The sequence below is a fragment of the Nicotiana attenuata genome, unplaced genomic scaffold, assembly GCF_001879085.1.
Source record: "Nicotiana attenuata strain UT unplaced genomic scaffold, NIATTr2, whole genome shotgun sequence".
Lineage (NCBI taxonomy): Eukaryota > Viridiplantae > Streptophyta > Magnoliopsida > Solanales > Solanaceae > Nicotiana > Nicotiana attenuata.
The window spans coordinates 93741-105020 of record NW_017673220.1 but is presented as its reverse complement, the minus strand read 5'-3'; positions in this window follow the sequence as shown (position 1 = coordinate 105020).

The following is an 11280-nucleotide window of genomic DNA, read 5'->3' as shown; positions in this document are numbered from 1 at the left end:
CTAGACTAGTTTGTGCTACGGGGCTATGTCGGAAATGCTACGGGTTGAGTGGCGAGGTGCATTGGATCATGTTCTTGCAGAGTGGATATATTTCAAAGACGCAGCGAACGACTGGGAAGGATTGCCTTTCTTAATAGGGCCTTCGTGATGTATGTCAGTGCAGAGGTTTCTACCCTTGATTCAGTTCCGGTGTTGAGGGACTTTTTCGGATGTGTTTCTTGTGGCCGGGCATGTCGCCAGGCGAGATTGTGGATTTCGGTATTGATTTGGTGCCGGGCACCATATCGTACGGCTTCGGCAGGAGTTATAGTAGTGGAAGGAGTAGCTTCAGGCTTATTGGCAGGCCGATGTGGCTACGCATTTAGCTTGAGTTAGCTTGGTTGGCCCCGAGTTGTATTCTTGAGGGATAGGCTGATTCGATCGTTATTGAGCTTGTTAGTGATCTAAGGAGATCTCTGAGTTGCTTCTCTGTGCTGTGAGACGTTATGATTTGTTGGATATGGGCACATGTGGTGCGGTTCTATGGAGGATTCACAGAGAAGGTCGAGCGGGAAGAGTAGTTGAGTGTTGCTCGGTAAATGGAGTATTGGTTATGGCCTATCGGGTTGCGTGTCGTATGTTATTTGTTTCACCGTGGGTGTAATGAATTGCTTTGGTTTCAGACATTAAATTGTGCGTGGCTATCGATTTTCATAGTGACTTGAGGTGCTTCATGAGTAACAGTGTTTGGACAAGATCGCGCATTGTGGCAAGGCCACACGGGGGTATGACCTTTCGGGGTAGATTCAGGTACTCTATTTCTATGATGTGAGACGGGGTCTCAGCCTTGTGTTGTAATGGTATTGGTGAGCTTGAGGTACAACTCTTCCGTTTGAGTCATTTGTCCTGATTTGAGAACGTTCAGACCATTCCTTATTGGTGCGTGTATTATGCAAGTTGTGGCTTAAGCCTGTATTGAGGTGTCGTATCACCAGGGTGGTGTGTTGGATTCGAGGTGATCGTTGGAGTCATTAATGAATTCGAACAGATGTGATTTCAGCTTGTTAGAAGTGTAATATCGAGGTTTGGCCCAGAAGTCTGTTGTGGTATTAGCCAAAAAGGAAGTGGTTTCATGTATGGTTGATCTGAGGAATGGTTACGGTTTATCGCGTGTTTTATTTATCGTTGGCAGTATATGAAAGTGTTGGAATAAGACTTTAGCTAATAAGAGGTTTTTATTGGTATTTGGGTATTGTGGGCAACTGCTGTGAATAGAGACTATCGTTTCGAGTGTTTGGATTATGTGGTATATCATATGATTTCACCTGAGGTTGCAGGTATGGGATATTTCAGCTAGTTCGGGCTTATTCTGAGTATAGATGTGAGGATCTGATCTTGTGTATGATTTCGGAAAGTGCAATGTGGTTCTACGGTTTATGGTTTTGATGGACTGTGAAATTTCAGCTATATAGTGTTATCGGACCTATGCGAGATGGGGTGACGTGGGATCACCCCGGGTATATGTTTGGTAAGGTCATTCAGCTATTGGTTGGCTTCTAGGACAAACTCTGGGTACGCTCGAGGATGAGCGTTTGTTTAAGTTGGGGAGCATGTGACGACCCGACCCGTCGTCTCATGTGTTACTGCTCCGTTTTCCCCGTTTATTGCTTCTTCACGTTTCGTTATTGGTATGTGGTGTGTGAGAGTTGATTTGAATTGGTTTTTATAAGAAATGAGACACTTAGTCTCCTTAAGGAAGGCTTAAGTTGGAAAAGTCAACCGGACGTGACTTATGAGTTAGAAGGTTGGGATGTGATTTCCGGTGATTCGGTTAGCTTCGGGGGATGATTTGTGACTTAGGAGCGTGGTCGGAATCGATTTTGGAGGTCCGGTGTAGAATTAGGCTTGAATTGGTGAAGTTAGTATTTTGGCGAATTCCGGTTGATGGGTGAGAATTTGATCCAAGTGTCGGAATGGAATTCCGAGAGTTCCTGTAGCTTCGTTAGTTGATTTTGGATATATGTGTAAATTTTCAGGTCATTCGGACGTCGTTTGGTCGGGTTTTCGATCGCAAGTGCATTTTCGGAAGTTTTTGAAGAACTTAGACTTGAATTCGATGTGAATTGATGGTTTTAGCGTTGTTTGATGTGTTTTGATGATTGGAACAAGTTTGAATGTTGTTATGGGATATGTTGGTGCTTTTGGTTGAGGTCCCGGGGGCCTCGGGGTGATTTCGGGTGGTCAATCGGACCATTTTTGGTCTTATAGTATTGCAGGTTTTCAGCTGTGTTGTTGCAGAAGTGTTGTTCATCGCGTTTGCGTGGGGTGTGTCGCGAACGCATAACTCAGGGCCGCGTTTGCGTAGGTAAGAGAACATGTGCATCGCGTTCGCATATCTGGTAGCGCGTTCGCGTAGTTGGAGGATTTAAGTCATCGCGTTCGCGTACTGGAAAACGCGTTCGTGTAGAGTAAAGTTGTGGTCAACATTATTTGGCCATCGCGAGCACGTGGGTATTGGACCGCGTTCGCGTTGTGTAAAGCACTTGGACAGAAAAGGTCTTATTTGATTATTTCATCCGCGAGCCTATTCATTTTTTTCCTCCATTGTTGACCACCTTAAGAGCTTTTTGGTAGAGATTGAAGAGGATTTTGACGGGAATTGATTGGAGGTAAGTCTCGTGACCTAGAAATGTCATTTTATTGAAGAATCAACCTTTAATTCATGGAAATTGGAGTAAAAATTGGAAGAGCTAGGGCTTGAGTTTTTATATTTTCAAATTGGGATTTGATAGGTCATTTGAGCTCGGATTTTGGAGTTCTTGGTATGTACGGACTCGTGGCGAGACGAGGAATCTGGTAATGTAAGTTTCGTAATTTTTCGAGAAGCGGGCCCGGGGCTCGGGTTTTGCTAGTTTCGAGATTTTTGCTATATTTTGATTGTTTTCGATTGGGTATTGTTCCCTTGGCTTAGTGTGACGTATTCGCTCTGATTTTGGTTAGATTCGACGCGCGTGGAGGCCGATTTGAGGGGCAAAGGCGTCGCGGGCTAGAGATTTCGTCGGTTCGAGGGGAGTAATGATGGTAAATGATATCCTGAGGGTTTGAAACCCCGGATTTTGCACCCATAGTGCTATATTGAGGTGACTTGCACGCCGGATAGAGAGCGTGGGGTAGAGCACCGTTGGGGATTGTGAATTGGTCCGTCCCGGTTGTTGATTTTACCGCGTATTTCGCTATGACTTATTGTTGTTTTTCACTATGTCTTGGGCTTATTGCCATATTTGGGGCTTATTGCCGACTGTTTGAACTCCCTATGAGCTATCATAACTATTTTTCCTCACTATTTGAAATATTATTTGAACTCAGTCCATTGTCATTACACTGTTTCATGAACTCAGCTATATTTTTACTCAACCTTGAGTTTTAACATATATTTGAACTACTGTTTGAGCTAAGCATTTTTGTTTCTTTACTAATGCCCGAAGGACTTATGATTGTTCTTGGACTCATTGAGGCCGAGGGCTATATGTGAGGATATACTGAGTGATGTGAGGAGGCATTCAGGCCTCGAGTGTAATGTGAGAAGGCTTTCAGGCCTCATGTTGATATGTACAGGCTTTCAGGCCTTATGATGATATAGCACTTGGGCTGTAGGAGCCCCTCCGGAGTCTGCACACCCACAGTGAGCGCGGGTACCCATTTAGAATTGGACAATGGTAACAATGACACTGTCATACGTGTTTTGGTCAGGTAACAATAACTTACCAGTCAGGTAACAATGACTGACCAGTCAGGTAACAATGACTGACCAGTGGTAACAATGGCACTGTAATACGCATTTTGGTAAGGTAACAATGGCTGACCGGTCTGGTAACAATGACTGACTAGTAACGAAATTCATGCCTGAGGGGCGAACTTTTAGGTGTTCATCTTGCATTCATATTTGCATTTTTACCTGCTATACTGTGGTATTTGTGCCCGAGGGGTGGATTTTCTGTGCTAATCAGCACTAACTATTTGAAACAGCTTTCGTAATTGTTGAAAGGACCATTTTCAAAAGAGATTTGAACTGACCAAAACATTTCTAAAGAAGTTCTCTGATTTCACTATTTTCTCGGAAATTGTACCCGGCTTCTGTACAGCCCATTGGTTGCTTTACGTGATTTCTTGCTGCTCAGTTATTATTTACTTCTATTACTCACTGAGTTGGAAGTACTCACTTTACTCCCTGCACCTCGCGTGCAGTTGCAGGTATCGTTCACCCGGTAGCGGGTTATTAGCGGATTGAAGGTATTGTTATTGTAGCTGAGCAAGGTGACCGCCAGCGTTCGCGGCACCGGATGTTGTCTTTTGGTTACCAGAAATTTTACTAGTATGTATTTATTGGCCTGTAGTTGTGTTAAGGTTTTCTTTAGATGCTCGTGACTTATGACACCCCGGTCGGGTTGTAAACACCGGTTATTATTGCCGTTAAGTGGTAATTAACTATTCATTTATGTTTAATAGTTGTTAAAGAGACGATTTGGGTTAGTTGGCTGGCCTTGTCTTCAGGAGAGGCGCCATCACGACCGGGTTTGGAAATTGGGTCGTGACATATACCTTTTTGTGGGCCCACCAATAAGTTAACTGACATAACAATAATTCAAATGTGTATAGCGCGCATTTAAAGAGTGCTATACATAAAAAATTTCTGCCCCCCGGCTAGCCATTTCCTATATAAAGGGGTTAGGATTTTAGGAAAATACATTCAAAAAAAATTCTAACTCCCGTTCAAACTTTTCTTCTTGTTAAATTCACAAGCATTTTTTCATAATGTCTGAAGAGCGTAGAATAAGAGTTTCATTATATTGGGGGGGGGGGGGTAGAGGTTGTGATGGAGAATAACTTTGTGAGGTACAGTTTATCTCCACAGTGTCATGTTAAATTATCACTTACAATGGAGTACGATAAATTGATATCGTTGTTATGCAAAAAAATGAGTGTGAGGAAACGTTCAGTGATACTTAAAGTAACCGGAAGATATCTGTATTCCGTCGCTCCGCAAGGGGTTGCTTTTTACTCGGAGTTAAACATCGACGATGATGAATCTTTGAGGGATTTTCTGAGGACTCCGGATGAATACCGGAAATTTCTTGTAATTAAAATGTTGGATATGTACGTCAAGGTCGAAGACGTTCCCAACAATGAGGTTGCCGAACAGGTTCCGGATAACCCCTAGTCATCGGGTGATTATTCTGGAGCAGTTTTTGCCGGACAAGGTTCCGGATGAAAGAGTTTTCCTTGATTTAAACTTATCACCGCCTGCTTTACATAATTCACAAGACGAGTGGTAAACTTCAATTTTCCTTTGTGTTACGACGTACATTTTTATTGTATTGAATTTGTATTAACGCTCATATATTTAATAGGGGGTACCGGCCGGATATGAGTTTTACAAATTATGAACCCAAGCATAGTTTTGGTGTGTTGGATCATGGTAGTCCATCCAGGAGTCATCACCTAAATGAAAATGTCCATCATGGAATTTCATCTCATTACGACTTGTAAGTGATGTGATACAACTATATGGAAAGTATTTATTCAGTAGCTTATTATTTTGTTGATTGTGCGGTGAAAACGAGCATGTTGAACCACATGTACTCACTCAATTTCCCGAAGACGACGTATTAAATCGGGATTTGGCAGATGCACAGAGTGAGGAAGAGAACAGTGATTACGACAACAATGCTGGACACCCTTTCCTCGTGAGGATGGTGATGAGGAGGATGAGAAGGAAGGACCTGATTTGATGAGAGAGTATGCTCCACCCCCCCCCCCCCCCGTACGAAGAGTGTACGAGTCCCAAGTGCCGTTTCATTCAAGGGAGATTCCTTACCTTGATAACTTGCCAAGCATGCCGGATGTGGAAGCTCTCACTAGGGATTTTGATGAAATTCAGACAGCAATGTGGGATGAGTCTAGACCAATGGTGCTGGCAAAGGGCATGCTTTTTCCTGATAAAGCGCGCGTAAGCAGGGCTTGTAAAATGCGCAACGTAAAAGAGTGTTGTGAGATGACGGTATGGGAGTCAAGTCCGGTTTTATACAGGATTGTTTGTTGCAAGTGGTTTTGGCCATGTCATTGGATGTTGCGTGCGAGCAAGAAGAAGACAGGTCTGTGGAAAGTGGGTAAATACATTCCCACCCACACATGCGAAATGGACACATTCAACGGGAATCACTTCAACTTGGATATTGTCTTGATTTCTCTTGTCCTTATTCCACACATCGAAGCGTCCATAAGGTATAAAATCAAAGAGTGCATTACATCAGTCCACCAGGAACATGGCCATACCATTACCAAAAGAAAGGCATATCTCGGGCGCAAACGAGCGTTTGTAATAGTCTATGGTAACTGGGATAAGTCATTTGCAGCTCTGCCCAGGTACATGGCCGCACTGCAGCACTTTAACCCCGGGACGGTTGTTGAATGGAACCTTGAGCGGAGTACGGGTAAACCAGAATATATATTCAATTACGTGTTCTGGGCATTTAAACCAGCAATTGATGGTTTTTCACATTGCCGGCCCGTAATATCCATCGACGACACTCATGTCCATGGAAAGTACGATATCAAGCTGTTGATAGCCGTGGCAGTAGATGCTAATGGGTAGATATTTCCTCTAGCTTTTGCTATTTGTGCCAATGAAAGCCAAGAGACGTGGATGCTGTTTTTGAACCACTTGAAAGAGCACGTTGTCAAACAGCGTTCCGGTATTTGTCTAATATCTGATCGGCACGGTGGTATCTTAAGTTCTGTGGAGAACTTGCATGCATGGCAAGAACCTTATGCCTACCACTGTTACTGTGTTAGGCACTTTGCAGCCAATTTCCAGAAGGCATATCCCAACAACGATCTGCATGATTTGATGTGGATTGGAGCAACAGACCACCAACAACATAAATTCCGGAGGCACATGGAATATATCAGGCAAGAAGACGAGGTAGCCTATCGTTGGTTAATGCGACATGACCCTGAAAAGTGGACTTTGCATGCGGATGGTGGCAGACGATGGGGAACTCTGACTACAAATATGTCAGAGTCTTTCAACGGGTTATTAAAGTCGGCAAGAGGATTGCCTGTCACAGCCATGGTGCGGATGTCGTTCAAGCAGATGGCGGAGAGGTTTGTTCAAAGGTCAGCAGCTGCAACATCATTGATGAAAAGGGGTGTTGAATTTATGCCAGTGCCAATGAAGAGATATGAGAAATACAGACGGCGAGCACATTGGCATTCATTTTTGCAGTATGATAACGAAAGAATGTTTTTGAAGTTCGCACCGCTATCCATGCAAATCGGGGAAATAATGTACATACTGTAAATGAATCTAGAAGGTTATGCTCTTGTGGGAAATGGTCCATCTACCACATGCCATGCTCACATGCCCTCAAGTGCTTTCAAAAAGTTGGTTTAGGTATAACCAACTATGTTGATCAACAATATAGTGTTGCCAAGTACCTAAACACATATAGTGGGCAGTTGCAGCCAGTGGGTCCTGAGCATTATTGGCTGCCTGAACCATTTAAAATGGTGTGTAACAAGTCCTACTTGTGTCGAATACAGTTGCAGAAGAGAACACGTATACGGAACCAAATGGATGTTAGTGATACCATTTTTGCGCGCAGATGTGGTATATGCTCGCAAACAGGACACGACCGTCGAAAATGTCCTTCGGCTGGTTTGGGTGGCAATAGTAATCAAGCTCGTGGTGGGTGTTCTTCTAGTGTGCCTAACTGTCAATGAGTTTATGTTGTAATATTTAGTTGTTTTATTTATGTTGCAAGATTTATAAAATAAAATTATGTTCGTTAATTATGATTTTAACTTTTTCATTTCAGTTTTTTTAATGATAATTAAAAAAATTATATATTCGGAAGAACTGGAAACAACATTTAAATTTCATTAAGCTGATTAATTTAATGTTAATTATGTTTGTTATTTTATATATATGTGTTGTCTTGTCGAACTGAAAAATCTGCCCAACTGACATAAAGCTGTTTCGTACCCGTCAGAACCTTTAACACGCAATAGCGCGATCAAATACTAAGTTATGTGTGTTGTCTTGTCGAACTGAAAAAGCCGCCCAATTGACATAAAGCTGATTCGTACCTGTCAGAACCTTTAAAACGCAAAGCATAGCGCGGTTAAATACTACATTATGTGTACATATAGCGTGGTCAAATACTACGTTATGTGTGTTGTCTTGTCGAACTGAAAAAGCTGCCTAACTAACATAAAGCTGTTTCGTACCCATCAGAACCTTTAATACGCAAAGCATAGCGCGGTCAAATACTACGTCATGTGTGTTGTCTTGCCTATAAATAACGGGCTCATTGTAGTTATTTTCTGCGCTCAACAATAAGTAATAGCAAATTTGATAGAAAAGCAAGGTTTTTTTAACGCACAAATGTCTCAACCTCTTTATGTACCAAGGTGCGAGTGTGGAAAAAAATGCATGATGCAAAGATGTTGGGATAATGGTGAAGTTGGACGGCGCTACTGGCACTATGTGAACAAGTTTTATAAGGTTCCCGACGAACCTATTTGCGATTTTGAGGTATGGTTGATGAACCCTGTTATCAGGAATGCTACAAAGAATCTTTGCAGCATCTTCATAATTTGTGTTTACAACAGTGGGAACGTGAAAGAGAACATAAAAGAGAGGTTGTAGAGTTGAAAGTGAAACTGAAAGAGGTAGAAGAAGAAAAAAATAAGCTGGAAGAACAATTTAAGTGGTTGGAGCAGAGAATAATGGACGGCAGGGACTAAACATTGGAATGTACGTGTTTAGTGTATTAGTTTATCTTTATGTTTCCCGTGTCGTGTATTTTTATTAGTTGTACTGAATTTTAATTATGTTAAGTTGCTATGCTTGTGTTTGTGTTGTAGTATTAAACTAAATTAGTTGTACTGAACTTTATTTTCATTAATTGTAATGGAAGTCAAGTTTTAATGCTTGTGTTTGTGTTGTAGTACGAAACAAACTAACGAACGGGGAAATAAAAAAGTAATGCGCATATTATATAAAAATTATTGTTAATGTATATACAAAAATATTATTTACATCAAATACAAAAAAAAGGAAAGAAAATCAATGTGTCCCGCATCCAGTATGCTTCAACGCAGCTACTGGCCTGAGGTGCATCGCATCCCGACTGGGTACACTATCGGGATCGTCATCATCAAGTCGCCTCCTTATAGCCGGATGCGCCGCATCATGATCATCAGTGGTGCTGACAGGAACGACAAAAGCGGCCGTCAGTCCAACAATTTAAATTGTCTTAGAATAAGAATAGAAAGCTCAGTATAGCCAAGTATATGATAAGTCACAACAATTTAAATTGTCTTACCACGATCTCGTCGGGCTCCTGAATGTAATCATCTGTCGCAGCCATGTCAGCATCGCACAAAGCCTTAAAAGGAAATTAATAAAGATATGGAAAATAAATGAGAAGAATAAAAACAAATTGTAATTCAATACTAAGAAAACCATACCTGCGCCTGTGATGATGAACCATAACTTAGCCGGCGCCCACTATGTAAATCTCGGTTCGGCCAATCCTCGGCAATAATAGAAGGGCCTGGAAAGTATGTATCCCAATCCACTCTAGAAAGGTCCGTGCCCGTGATCAATAATTGACCTGACGGGGTCACCTGCAAAGTCCCTAGAGTGAGATCCATCCAAAGGCTGTATGACGGCATGTCCGTCTCATGTTGGCCACCTGGCAGATCAGTAGCAGCATCATCATCAGGGGCCTCAACGCACCCTTGCTGGGGACCACCTCCTCTCCGCCCACCACCACGTCGTCCGGCACCCCCGCCTCGTCCGGCACCACCACCTCGTCGGGCACCACCACCTCGTGCGACACCAGGGCCTCGCTCGTATTACCCTGGCTCTACATAATCAGGCATGTGTGCCAAACGCTGATCTTCCCGAGCTCGCTGCAGTGATCGGGCAGCCACCTCTACAAATCGACGGCGGTAATCCTGTAAGGCGGCCGCAGGATCGCCAACATGATCCTGCATCTGCAGTCCCATCTGATAGACTATATGTAGTCCAATAGCCTGCACAACGTATAAAATATAAACTACATATATTGCACTAAGTTACGGTTATATAATTAATAATAACAGAAAACATACCAGGGCCTCGTGTCGCTCGGTGTATGGAACGTACCGACCGCCAGCCTGATGAATAGGGTTCCCGATAAAAAGTCCGGTAATATGGCGGTACCAGGACATATACCTCTGCATATCAACCGCCTGGATCTGTGTTGGTGGGGGCGAAATCATCCGGTCTTGTTGGTTCCAAGTATGGATCTGCGCCGCTATCCATGCTATAAATGCGTCGTCCGCCCTGGAACGATCATCCCTCTGATAATGTGTAGGCTCCCATATAGGCCCCCTCGGTATATACTGCGGGCGGCCAAACTGGCGAAGTACCCGCTCCGAGGCATGATGCTCCACAATATCGAGGCATATGAGTGGGGCAGAAGTGCTCCAAATCAGTCGGCCAAACGAGCAATAATCTGGTAGGCCACCTATCAAATCGTCGATGTATGGCGTCCAGATGAACTATCGAATAAGAACACAAAACGTGAGTATGCGCAACACTAAGTTAATCTATACCAGGTAAGTTTAGGTTCATATTTACCTGTGCGCCCTCCAGCATATCCAACACATCCCTGCAGAGGGGGAGATTATGATGAGCATCATACTCTCGTGAAAGTGTACGGCGGAGAACCCACCTCCTGGCTAGAGAGAGAAACGGAGGTGCTACATTAGGAGGTAATTGTGGTAGAGGTAGATGAAACTGCAAGAACCGCTCCCAGGCCCAAACCTAACATACAAAGTTGATGTAAGGTTTAAGATTAATTCTAACTAGGTAGAATTCAAACTAATGAACAGATTATTCGAATATGTTATCACCTGTAGAAGCGGCAGAAAACCACAAATATCACTCTGGGTGCCCATGCTCGCCCGGCACATCTGCCTGTACATGTAGCCGAGAAGANCCCAAACTACAATCAAAGTTGATGAAGGTTTAAGATTAATCTAACAGGTAGAATTCAAACTAATGAACAGATTATTCGAATATGTTATCACCTGTAGAAGCGGCAGAAAACCACAAAAATCACTCTGGGTGCCCATGCTCGTCCGGCGCATCTGCCTGTACATGTAGCCGAGAAGAGCATCACCTCAGCTGTAATAGGGTAACTCATCTAGCAGCAGAATATGATGAAGAAATCTCAGGCTGACTAG